Below are 11,703 nucleotides of genomic sequence, written 5' to 3'. Positions count from 1 at the left end.
TGTGAAGAGCCAGCTTCTTTGGCAATGAATGTTTGTGGCTTACCCTCCTTGTGAAGGGTGTCAATGATTGTCTTCTGGACAACTGTCAGATCAGCAGTCTTCCCCATAATTGTGTAGCCTAGTGAACCAAACTGAGAGACCATTTTGAAAGCTCAGGAAACCTGTGCAGGTGTTTTAAGTTGATTGGCTGATTGGCATGTCACCATATTCTAATTTGTTGAGATAGTGAATTGGTGGATTTTTGTTAAATGTGAGCCAAAATCATCACAATTAAAAGAACCAAAGACTTAAACTACTTCAGTCTGTGTGCATTGAATTTATTTAATACACGAGTTTCACAATTTGAGTTGAATTACTGAAATAAATGAACTTTTCCACCACATTCTAATTTATTGAGATGCACATCTATCTATCTATCACTCACTCACGTCAACATGGTCATTTGACCATAGGCACGTAACGTGGCTGCGATTAGTCTGTTTGATTATGTGCACTTCCATGAGATGTTTTTATGCAGCAGTTGTGTAAACAAGAAGTTAATAATGAGAAAATGTTTTTAGAAGTTCATAGCCTACATTTTCCTCTGCCAACTAAAATTCCAAAAGAAGCCAGAGCATCAGACTTTATAATCAACGCTGGGAGTCTGGGACTCACAGTCTGGACGGGTGAGTGAATCGGAGCGACAGCTGGACATTTACAAGTGTTCTGTAATCACTCCGCTCTAACTCCACTCCGTGTTTTCCAATTACCTTTCCCGACTTCGCTACTAGTGCATAGTGGAAATTCGCTTATAAGCAACGTTCTTAGATAATTTGTGCAATGGCCAAAAAGTTAACATTGTTTTGAAAAGCGTTTTAATTATAAAGTGCATTGGCACAAGTGCTGCTGGTCAATTTACACAATATATGTTTATCAGTAAAGTTTACTGTACTGTTCAGTTGCTGTAATTTTTCAGTTCTGTATTTTTTTTCCGTTAGTTCTGAGAATTTCAGTAGATCTTTAGAAGAACTGTCAATCCCTTGTTACCTGAGCCTCAAACCTTTCAGCAGAAGTTTAAGAGTGTTTATGCATGAAAAGAAGACTTGGTGTGTCTTTATCAGTCAGTTTTATTATGTCTTAGATGTTCTTGCAGTTATGAAAGCAACAAAAGTTGATGATGATTCACCCTTTTTTCTCAGCAAAGCCTTGAATTTAGTTGAACACTTTTAAAGTATTTTATTTAATGGATGTGTATGGATTTATTACATTATGGTGAATGCTTCCATTTCTGTTCCTTTTTGGGTGACTTGGTACCTTTTATTGGAAACTAGTAACTGCTTTACAGCTTTAAACTGTATGTGCAAATAAGGTGCAATCTTGAGTCTGGATTATTTTTAATGATTACTGTTGTAAATATTAAATATTTATGAAATGTATTAAGACTACATATTTTTGTTATAAAGAATTACATCTCTAAAAACCTTTTATTATATATATTTTTTACATTTTAATCAGTCATTAAATATATACTGTACATTGTATATTTATTATCAGTCTTAGTAGATTTCATAACCTTAAAAACAGTACAGTATTTTCTCTGTGGACATTTTCATAGTTTTTGTATACTTAACCACTGTGCTCAGTTGAATTTCACAATCTTTTGACTCCAACCAATATAACATTTTATAGTAAATGTTTTAAAATCCTTCGTCTTCAAACATAATTATGTTTTCATTAAAAACACAGACTCTTTGAATGGTGTGTGTGGGAACGGCCTGCTGTGTTTGTTGCTCTTTCCACACAATGCTGTTGTCTTTAGCATATCAGATCTCTCTCTGTTTACATGGGACCTAGCATGACTCTCCAGTAGTTCACTGTTGTTTTATAAAGATCCTGGGATGAAGGATGTATTAGGAGTGCTCTCATAGATGACTAGCTTTCCTCCGGCTGTGATGATCGGTGCTGCTTTTTATGAAAGGTTTTTGGGCTATAGTAAAGACTAAGGTGAAATCAGGTCGCTGTTAGTGTTTCGATGCGATTTAAAGAACCGTTCTGGGTTCAATACAAGGTTAGCCATCTTATTTTATTCATTTTTAAACAAAGCATAAAGATCCAGTTCCAATTCTGAAGGTGCTAGATCTGACTTGTTCTGCCACAAATTAAGTCCTGATGAGTACAGCTAATCATTTGTAACTTTCGGTTGCAAATTCATTAGCAATTTTGATGTTTTGCAATTATTTCTTGGGTACTTTAAGTACCACAGGTTGTCTTGCATACCATTCTTTCATTACAGCAAGACCAGGCTACAAGAAAAACACCATGCACTTAAGAATAAGAACAAACCAAAGGTGCTTTTGAGGATTGTCTTACAGATCATCGACAGTTCACAATCTCCAGCTCCATTTCCCCTGTGTGCTTCATTAAAGCCGGAGGTGGGACCCAGTTAGGATGGGGGGAAAACAGAGGAGGTGGACAGAGTCCTGCCTGGCACATCTCCAGCTCTAACATGGTTTGTTGCTGATTTAATTGAATTGCCCCACTCTGTAACATGCAGACCCCCTGGAATTCAAAACAGATGTCCTCCCTGTCCTTCTTGAAAGATCTGCTATTAATTTGCCTTTGAGAGTGATCCCCTATGGAAGCATTAACCTTCCCCCCCAGGCCAGGCTGACTACGTGCTCTGCAGAGCGGCACGCTGAAGAAAACACCATCTCTTGGGACTAATGTGGAGCTCACACACAGATGAACTTTTGCTCAGCTTGTGCAGACATTTACGTTGTCTGAGTAATCAATTTACATTATATCACATATTTCAGTTGTAGACCAATCCCAGTGAAATTTTGCAGAATAAATTAATGTGCTACTGAACACGTCTATCTTTTAAACGTCTATTCAGGGTCACTTTTACTTAAATAAATAAATAATTATTTAATAATAATAATACATTATAGTAATATAATAATAATGATTATTATAATTATTTGTTTTAATAAATTAATTATAATAATAATTACAATAATAATAATATTTATTAAATTAACTACAACAGCAATAATAATTATTAGAATAACAACAGTAATAATAATTAAAAAGTGTGTGGAAAAACAAATATATCACTGACATCACAAAAAGTCACTTTAGAGGTCAATATATTGTTTATTTTAATTTCATACATTCAAATATAATTTTTTTTAATTAAGTGTACTGAATTGTCAGCCCTATAATAATAATTTTAAATCCAAACGTGTGTATATTTTATTCATTTTATCATCAAGTTATCATCCTATTATGAGGTTTCATATTGAAGCAGTGTGTTAATGGAAAAAAGAAATAAAACTACTACTAATAATAAAAATAAACATCGGGGTGCGCTGGAATAATTTGGTTTAGAAACAATTTTCACTCAGAAATTGCTAGTAAATATCACCATTACAAAGAAATGGCAAGTAATGTGAAATTGTGAGGTAGAAAGACTGAAATATTTTCTTGTAAAATGTACTCTAATAATGTTATATTTATAACTTAGAATTTTTTTTTTTACAGTGTGCTGAAGAAAGGCCTGTTTGGGTTGACGTGTTGATGTTTTAAATATGTAACCCCTCTAATTAAGGCTTTTTGGAGATATGTGAGTGCCTGTACGTGGAAGTATATCTATTAAATGAGGAAACATTCAATAATATATAGGTCTATAGATTTATGTATCCGTGTGTATTATGAGGTAGTAGGCAACCGGCCTTATTGCAGATTTTGTTTGGTTACTTGAAGACTTTATACGTTTCAAATGGGCAACCACGTGTGTAATCCTTGGGAAGGTTGAAGGTTTATTCCCCCATAAAACAGCTGTAGGAGTGAGTTTGTGTTACCTTTCAAAATCCGACTCTGACATGTCTCTTATGAGTGCAGACCCTCAATTGTGCTTCTTGTATCTTAGCAACCAAGGCCTGTTCTCACAAACACCATCCAGAAGCACTCTGTGAGAGGACCCATGCTTTTCATCTCTCAACCACCTCCAGTGAATGTGCGATCTTACCATTAGAGATTCAAATTGAGATAATTAAGGCACAACTGTCCCTGGTGCTGAGAGACTTTACTCTCTCTTTTCTTCACTCCCCCCATGCATTGTTTTTCCTGTTGTCAAGGTAGACCTGAGGGTAATCAAGCTCTGATGTGTGTGGGTGGCTGCCCGCACCTCTCTTAAACAATTGCTGCAGTCCACGGCTTGTATTAGATGTCTTATTAGGAACCACATCTTGAGGTACTTCATTTCACTATTCAACTATAAGCTGTAACGGTTTATTTATCATATGTTGTGTAACTTTTTTTTTTTTTTTCCCTATTGCATTTAAAGGAATAGTTCACCCCAAAATGAAAATTTGCTGAAAATGTACTCTCCCTCAGGCCATCCAAGAAGTAGATTAGAAGTACAGTAGAGTTTGTTTCATCTTTGAAACCGATTTGGACCAAATTTAGCATCACTTGATCCTCTGCACCATTGGATCCTCTGCAGTGAATAAGTTCATGTTGGTGGATTTTGATGTGAGCAGACAACCGGGGAGGATCTTTTATTTTTTTTAATTAATTTTTTTTAACACTTGCTGGGGGAAGCGTTATTGTGGATGATGGACTCGTATTTTGGTCAGAAGTGATGGTTTAAAGTTAAAATACCATAATTATTATTATTTATTTTTTTAAGACATTAAGATTAATGGAGTCATGCAGATTTCTTGTTCGAATTTTTTCCCCAAATCTTTTCAGATGAAGCAATTAACATCTTGTGAACACAGGGACCATATTGCAAAGACACATTGCACAAAAAATCCATGAACACTGCACCAAATTACCACTCGTAAAAAGCTGTGTTTATAATAAACAGATCCATGTTTTTAACTTCAAATGTAGACATGTTGTCTATCCATAATATTGCTTTCTTTCTAGTGAATGTCTGAATTAGGAGATAAATATACACCGATCAAGCACCGTTTACAAGTGAAAACATTTCTGAACAAACATGTTGGTGGATTTTGATGTGAGCAGACAACCGGGGAGGATCTTTTATTTTTTTTAATTAATTTTTTTTAACACTTGCTGGGGAAGCGTTATTGTGGATGATGGACTCGTATTTTGGTCAGAAGTGATGGTTTAAAGTTAAAATACCATAATTATTATTATTATTTTTTTTTAAGACATTAAGATTAATGGAGTCATGCAGATTTCTTGTTCGAATTTTTTCCCCAAATCTTTTCAGATGAAGAAGCAAACTGTATAGCCTATATGGCAGAAAAGACACTTACATTCTTAGCACCAAATTAGCATATTACAATGGTCATGTGACACACTGTATGAACAATAGTGTATTAGTATATTATGCCATTAGTAGATTGACTGGTCGGAGCATTTAAGAAAAAATAATGATACTTTTAAACAATTTTTGCAGTTGCATTTTGTGCTTTTAGTAGGCCTACTCATGAAATTACACCCTAAATAAGAGCAGAAAGCATGTTAGATTTTTGCTATTCTCATGAAGCTTTCAGATAATCCCATGTGGTTGGATTTTATTGGTATTTCAGGGCTCCAGACTGCGACTAAAATGGTCGCATTTGCGACCAAAAATATTAATTTGCGACAAGTTTTTGCTGAGGTCGCCACTGGTTATATGTTATAACTTAAAAATTTGCATGTAATGCCTTTTTTTCCTGATTGTTTTGTAATCACATTTTATGTTCACGTATTAAACTGAGACAATGCGCATCAAAGTTTTACTGGAAAAAAAGAGTTTCAAACAGTCCTCATCTCTGCCGCACAGCAACATTGTCGCACACCTGCTAAACGCAGCTCAGCTGTACAGCGCGAGAGAGATCGAAATGACGGAAACGTGCGAAGTGAAAGTGCAGAAAAGCAGCATCTATTTTGTGCAAAACTTGAACAAACTACAACAGGTAAAGCTGTCAGCTGTGTGGATATTGGCAATATCATTAACAATTCTCGTTTATAATCATTACTAATATGGCTTCTTCTTATCAAGATCTTAGTCTATGCTGTGTTCTGTTGCATGAACTTCTTATTATTTGAAGCGCACTTGCCGTCCAGTAATCGCAAAAAGATTTTTGCTTTGTTACTTTTTAATAAACAAAGTACCAGCTTTAAAGTTATTCCAAATTCATAATGAAATAAAAAAAATAAATACAGTTTTGGCGATCTTTAATACGGCAGGCGCAATCGCTTTAGCGCCTCAGTTCAGGCGGCAAGTGAACCCATTTAATCTTTCTCTTTACTACTATAGTACATAATGAACATGAATTAACATCAAAAGGTAGGCTATTTTATAAGAGAGCCTACAGTACAATCCAGTAATCGCAAAAAGATTTTTGCTTTGTTACTTTTTAATAAACAAAGTACCAGCTTTAAAGTTATTCCAAATTCATAATGAAATAAAAAAAATAAATACAGTTTTGGCGATCTTTAATGCGGCAGGCGCAATCGCTTTAGCGCCTCAGTTCAGGCGGCAAGTGAACCCATTTAATCTTTCTCTTTACTACTATAGTACATAATGAACATGAATTAACATCAAAAGGTAGGCTATTTTATAAGAGAGTCTATAGTACAACTTACTGAAATGTCTCATGTCTACATGATTTAACCCAAATTGCATTTGACTAATTAAGAAAAACAGACTGAAAGTGTGAAAGACGTACTCTCTTAAAAATAAAGGTGCTTAAAAGGTTCTTTACAGAACAATTTTTGGTTCCACAAAGAACCATTCAGTCAAAGGTTCTTTAAAGCACCATCTCTTTCTCAACTTTTTATAATCTGAAGAACCTTCTTTCGCCACAAAGAACCTTTTGTGAATCGTAAAGGTTCTTCAGATGTTAAAGGTTCTTTATGAAACCATTTAGACAAAAAAGGTTCTTCTATAGCATCGTGAAACCTTTATTTTTAAGAGTGTATGACAATATTTACAGGATGTATATTGAGGAGGAGCTCAAACTACACTCAGTGGCCAAGTGATGCTTATGGTCCATGATACTGGTACAGATTCTGTGTAATGAATAATTCTTTGTGACTGTATATTTCAAGTTGGAAAAGACATTTAATTCCCACTTTAAGTGAACCTTAGTTGCCAGGTCATCTACAAGATGGATTAAAATGCTGATAAAGTCAAGAAAAGATGAGACATAAACACATGACAGTATGATTGAAATGTTAAAAGGGTTTATTCAGAACATGCTTATTCTGTGGCACTTAAAAAAATTATTTGGCACCTGAGTTTTTTTCTTATAGGAGCCAATGGCTCCTTACTCGATTTTTTTTGTCTGGGGCCCTGTATTTCTTGTGTACATTAGATGATTAAAAGGCAGGAGTGTGTCTTGGAGTAAGTACCTATCTCTGTTGACCCACTTAGTTGAGTAATTTTATGATAATCTTCAAAATATTTTCCATGTTTTCTTGGGAATTTCACTCAGTGATAGTGATGGCACCTCTACTTGCACATTTTCAGGTCTCGAAACTCTTCCGTTGCTGAATTACATGAAATTAACACAGGATTTGGGTTACTTTAATGTTGGCATGCCACACAGTGGAACTTTTCATTGTTAATTAATATTGCAACAACTATCATCTTCTGTAATGCTCTCACACAAGATAAATGCAAGATGTTTTGCACATGGAGCCGATTATTTCTGTAAAGACCCTGGAATCCATCCAGATTCAAACCAAACTCAGCATGTTATTTTTATTGCAGAACCACCCTCTGTTTCTCCTTCATTTGTCACCCATCTCTTTCTACTTTGCCTTCACAAATGGGCCTCGCTGCCGCCTACGAATTTTGTGTGTTTGTTATTCCCACATAGTGTCAAATCATGCATACACACTAATTTTATAATTGTACATGGCAGGCTGGAAAATGTAATAGTCCACATGTATTTCATATAATTTTAGTGTCAACCTGCTGTGTGAGTGGCCCATTAAAGCTAGCATGCAATTCTAAAGTCATTCCCACAAATATCTTAGTGTCCCTCTTAAATGCTTTCTTTTCGAATGTCTTTAAAAAGCACACAAGGGGTACAGTGAGAAATGTATAGCTTCTCAAAATCCTAATTTTTAACAGCTGCATATAGACCTGTATTATGCAGAATGACAGCCATTAATTACCAGATGTTTTCAGTTCTCAAAATGACACAACTGTGACTTTTATTTTTGTTTTATTATTATTATTATTGTTGTTTTTTAATAAACATAAGTATCATATTAAAGTATTTTCAAAACTTTGAACAGTGAATTGAATTGAATAGCTTTGCATTAAATGGAAAAACAAGATGGCTTTACTGCACCCACCATGAACTCTCTGCTAAAGAGCAGAGTGTTGGGTCCCCAGGACCAGGATCGAAAAACCACTGCTTTACTGGACTGTAAGGTTCATTATAGGTGAACAGCTGACCTTAATTATTCTGTAACGTTACAAACCAAGAAGAAAAAAAAAGTAAAATTGAGTGGTAGTTCATTTAATACATTTTATTATTAATCTTTCAAAACATTCAAAAAATGTGCATTTTTAATTGCACATTTTAAATGATTAACTGCATATTATTTTTACAGTGTAAAATATATGTAAGAAATACTACAGTCCAAACCTGTTACTTTAGTTACGTCACCATATATATCTCAAATTTTAAATGGTTTAACATTGCATTATGTGTAATCTTACTGTTCTTAGTCAAAACTATGAATTACCATATTACAGTGAAATGCAGTAAAGGGACATTACCACTGCTTTACTGGACTGTAAGGTTCATTATAGGTGAACAGTTGACCTTAATTATTCTGTAACGTTACAAACCAAGAAGAAAAAAAAAGTAAAATTGAGTGGTAGTTCATTTAATACATTTTATTATTAATCTTTCAAAACATTCAAAAAATGTGCATTTTTAATTGCACATTTTAAATGATTAACTACATATTATTTTTACAGTGTAAAATATATGTAAGAAATACTACAGTCCAAACCTGTTACTTTAGTTACGTCACCATATATATCTCAAATTTTAAATGGTTTAACATTGCATTATGTGTAATCTTACTGTTCTTAGTCAAAACTATGAATTACCATATTACAGTGAAATGCAGTAAAGGGACATTCTCAGAAGTCACCATGTGACATATTTAGGGATGCACCGAAATGAAAATTCTTGGCCGAAGCCGAAACCGAACAAAATGAAACACTGGGCCGAATACCGAACACGGTTTTCGAGTTTTTTTCCCCCCATGTATTTTGCCAATTTTTTTCACCATTGCACAAATTAAATAGCCAAAATGTGCTTTTTACTGTTTTGTCTTGCTTTTCAAAGAAAAAATTAATTACAAAACAATTAAAAAATATTTAACACTGAACATTTTTTAAAATTCTAGCAGACATTATACCAACAAAGCACAATTTAACTTAAAATTAATAACCCCCCCTTCTTGAATCAGGCATGTATTTTTTTACTATACAAATAAAAGCAGCCTTGCTGAGCTTCTTTTAAAACATTAGAAAATATTATAGATCCCAATTTGAACACTATGTGTGAATGTTATAATAAATGTATTAACAGAGCTGTTGAAATTATTATCATTATATTGTCTTACTTTTTATTTTATTTTACAGAACAACAGTAAAATTACAATACTAACGTTTATGAATGTTGATGGAGTTCTTGCTTTTTCTCAACTTTTATTTTGGCGGAAACGTGCAGGAAGACCTCAGCGCTTCTTTTTGTTGACAACAGTAGATTATAAATGAGTCTCATTACGAATATGTCGCACGTATCGCATTGTCACGTGCCTTATAAAAAGTCATAAAAATGTGACTGAGCAACTGACGAGTAACACCGTTTCAGCGCAGATTTTCCTCGCGCTTTGGACTTTGAACCCTGGTTAACAAGCAGATCCGCCGTGAGCTCGTGCAGCGCTGTCAGAATACATGCAATTCGTCTGTGTATTAGAAAACATAACGTTCTGCAGTTTATTTACTAATTGTTTAAGGCCATTTCGGTTGCTATTTGATAGTGTCACGTCATTGTTCAGTACAGATTATTCGGTCTTTTTTCGCTTATTCTAGCTTTTTTTTGTCGCTATTTTCGGCCGAATAATTTCGGTTACCGAACATTCGGTGCATCCCTAGACATATTACTATAACATTATTATTATTATTATTATTATTAATATATTTGTGTAAATAATTAGTTGTTTCTAATTTTGGTTATGTTTAATGTTATTTAGTTAATGTTTATTGCATTATTTTAGTGTTGTGCTGGTGTTTGGTCTTTGTTGTCAGTAAATTAAAGTAAAAAGCAGATTTTGGTAATTCAAGTAGCTTGGTATATGCATGTTAACATTATATTACTTCATGAAAAATGTGGTTAAAAGTTCTAAAAATGTACATGCGCCAATATGCATCCCATAATACTGGTAAGATTGTCACAGTATTTTTTTTACAATTAATTTCTGGCACAGCTGTCAGTTTTTCACAGTAAACGTCAGAACTCTTTTACAGTGCAGATAAAGTATGCAATCCCGAGTCAAAAATGTGGTTGTGGACATATAATTTGAATGTGAGAATGTGAGTGGTGTGCACTCAGGCGCTGCCGTTCTCAGCGCCGTCAAAATAAAAGTTCCGCCTCGAACGCATCGGCCAAGCAGAAAAACTTATCGGCCGATACCGATATTTGAAAAATGCCAAATATCGGCCGATATATCGGTCGACCACTAATTGTAAATTTGGTGCTTCATGACAAAAAACATGTACAATGTGTCTGATTAAAAAATACATTTATTATGTGGAAATCTACTTGGTGCATTTTAGTGTTATAGCAAATAAAACTAAATTTTAGGGCTTGATATAAGCAAGAACTACAACTAGCCTGTAGTTGATAAATTTGCCTGTGTGCCATATTCATATCATTCTTAATTAAAAACAAGGCGCTAAATGTACGTTTTCATGATTTAATCATTAAGTCAATCATTTGAAAACAGCATGTGTGGTTCAGCTGTACCGCGTCTTCTCGCTCTCACTCTCTCAAAATTGCCTCACATCAGCGCATCTCATCTGGACTAAGAGAGCTGCTGCACACTGCCAGACAAGATTTTCGCTCAGTTGACAGAACTGTCACTTGCCTAATCGGGTCAGTGTTGCATCATCACAAAAGTTTATCATTTGCACGTCTTTTTAAACCATCCGGTACTTGCGAGCTCCAAACTACTTTTCTGGGCGCTCACGGTCACATCCAAAGCGCGCGCACATGAAGCCGTGCAAACACCTCAAGAAAAAGTTATTGTTTTCATTGTTTTTGACTCAAGTAACCTTGCATTTTAATAAATAATGTTACATAAAGACAATTAAACGGTCAGTATAAATGAACAAGTTACTAGCAATAGCACAAGGATACAAACAAACTGTGCTTTAACTTTTTCAGGTAGGCTTGCCTAAAACTAACAGTAGCTTCTACTATTCAGGAACAAAATACTATGATGTATAAAGTCATAGATATAGATTGTATTGATATATTAATCCATATTAAATATGAAAAAGTTATTTAGTCAAGAGCAGATTTAAGCAGAGTGATTTTTTTTTTTTGTTCTTTAACACAGACTGACAGACAGCAGGTATACTAAAAGCTGCTGTCACTTTCATACCAAATGTTAATGTTAACAATGTTAATTAATTAGGCCTATTGGTTATTGTTAATTAAT

At 34.3% G+C, this 11,703-nt stretch overlaps 1 protein-coding gene across 2 annotated transcripts in view; it reads left to right on the top strand.

Annotated features, from left to right (window-relative positions):
• Nucleotides 1-11,703, top strand: part of LOC107555914 (adenylate cyclase type 5-like) — a 99,467-nt gene that overhangs the window by 3,002 nt on the left and 84,762 nt on the right. The gene's annotated exons all lie outside the window — the stretch shown is intronic.

This window comes from Sinocyclocheilus grahami, unplaced genomic scaffold (genome assembly GCF_001515645.1).
Source record: "Sinocyclocheilus grahami isolate Dianchi unplaced genomic scaffold, SAMN03320097.WGS_v1.1 scaffold549.1, whole genome shotgun sequence".
Lineage (NCBI taxonomy): Eukaryota > Metazoa > Chordata > Actinopteri > Cypriniformes > Cyprinidae > Sinocyclocheilus > Sinocyclocheilus grahami.
This window is presented reverse-complemented; position numbering and strand designations above follow the sequence as displayed.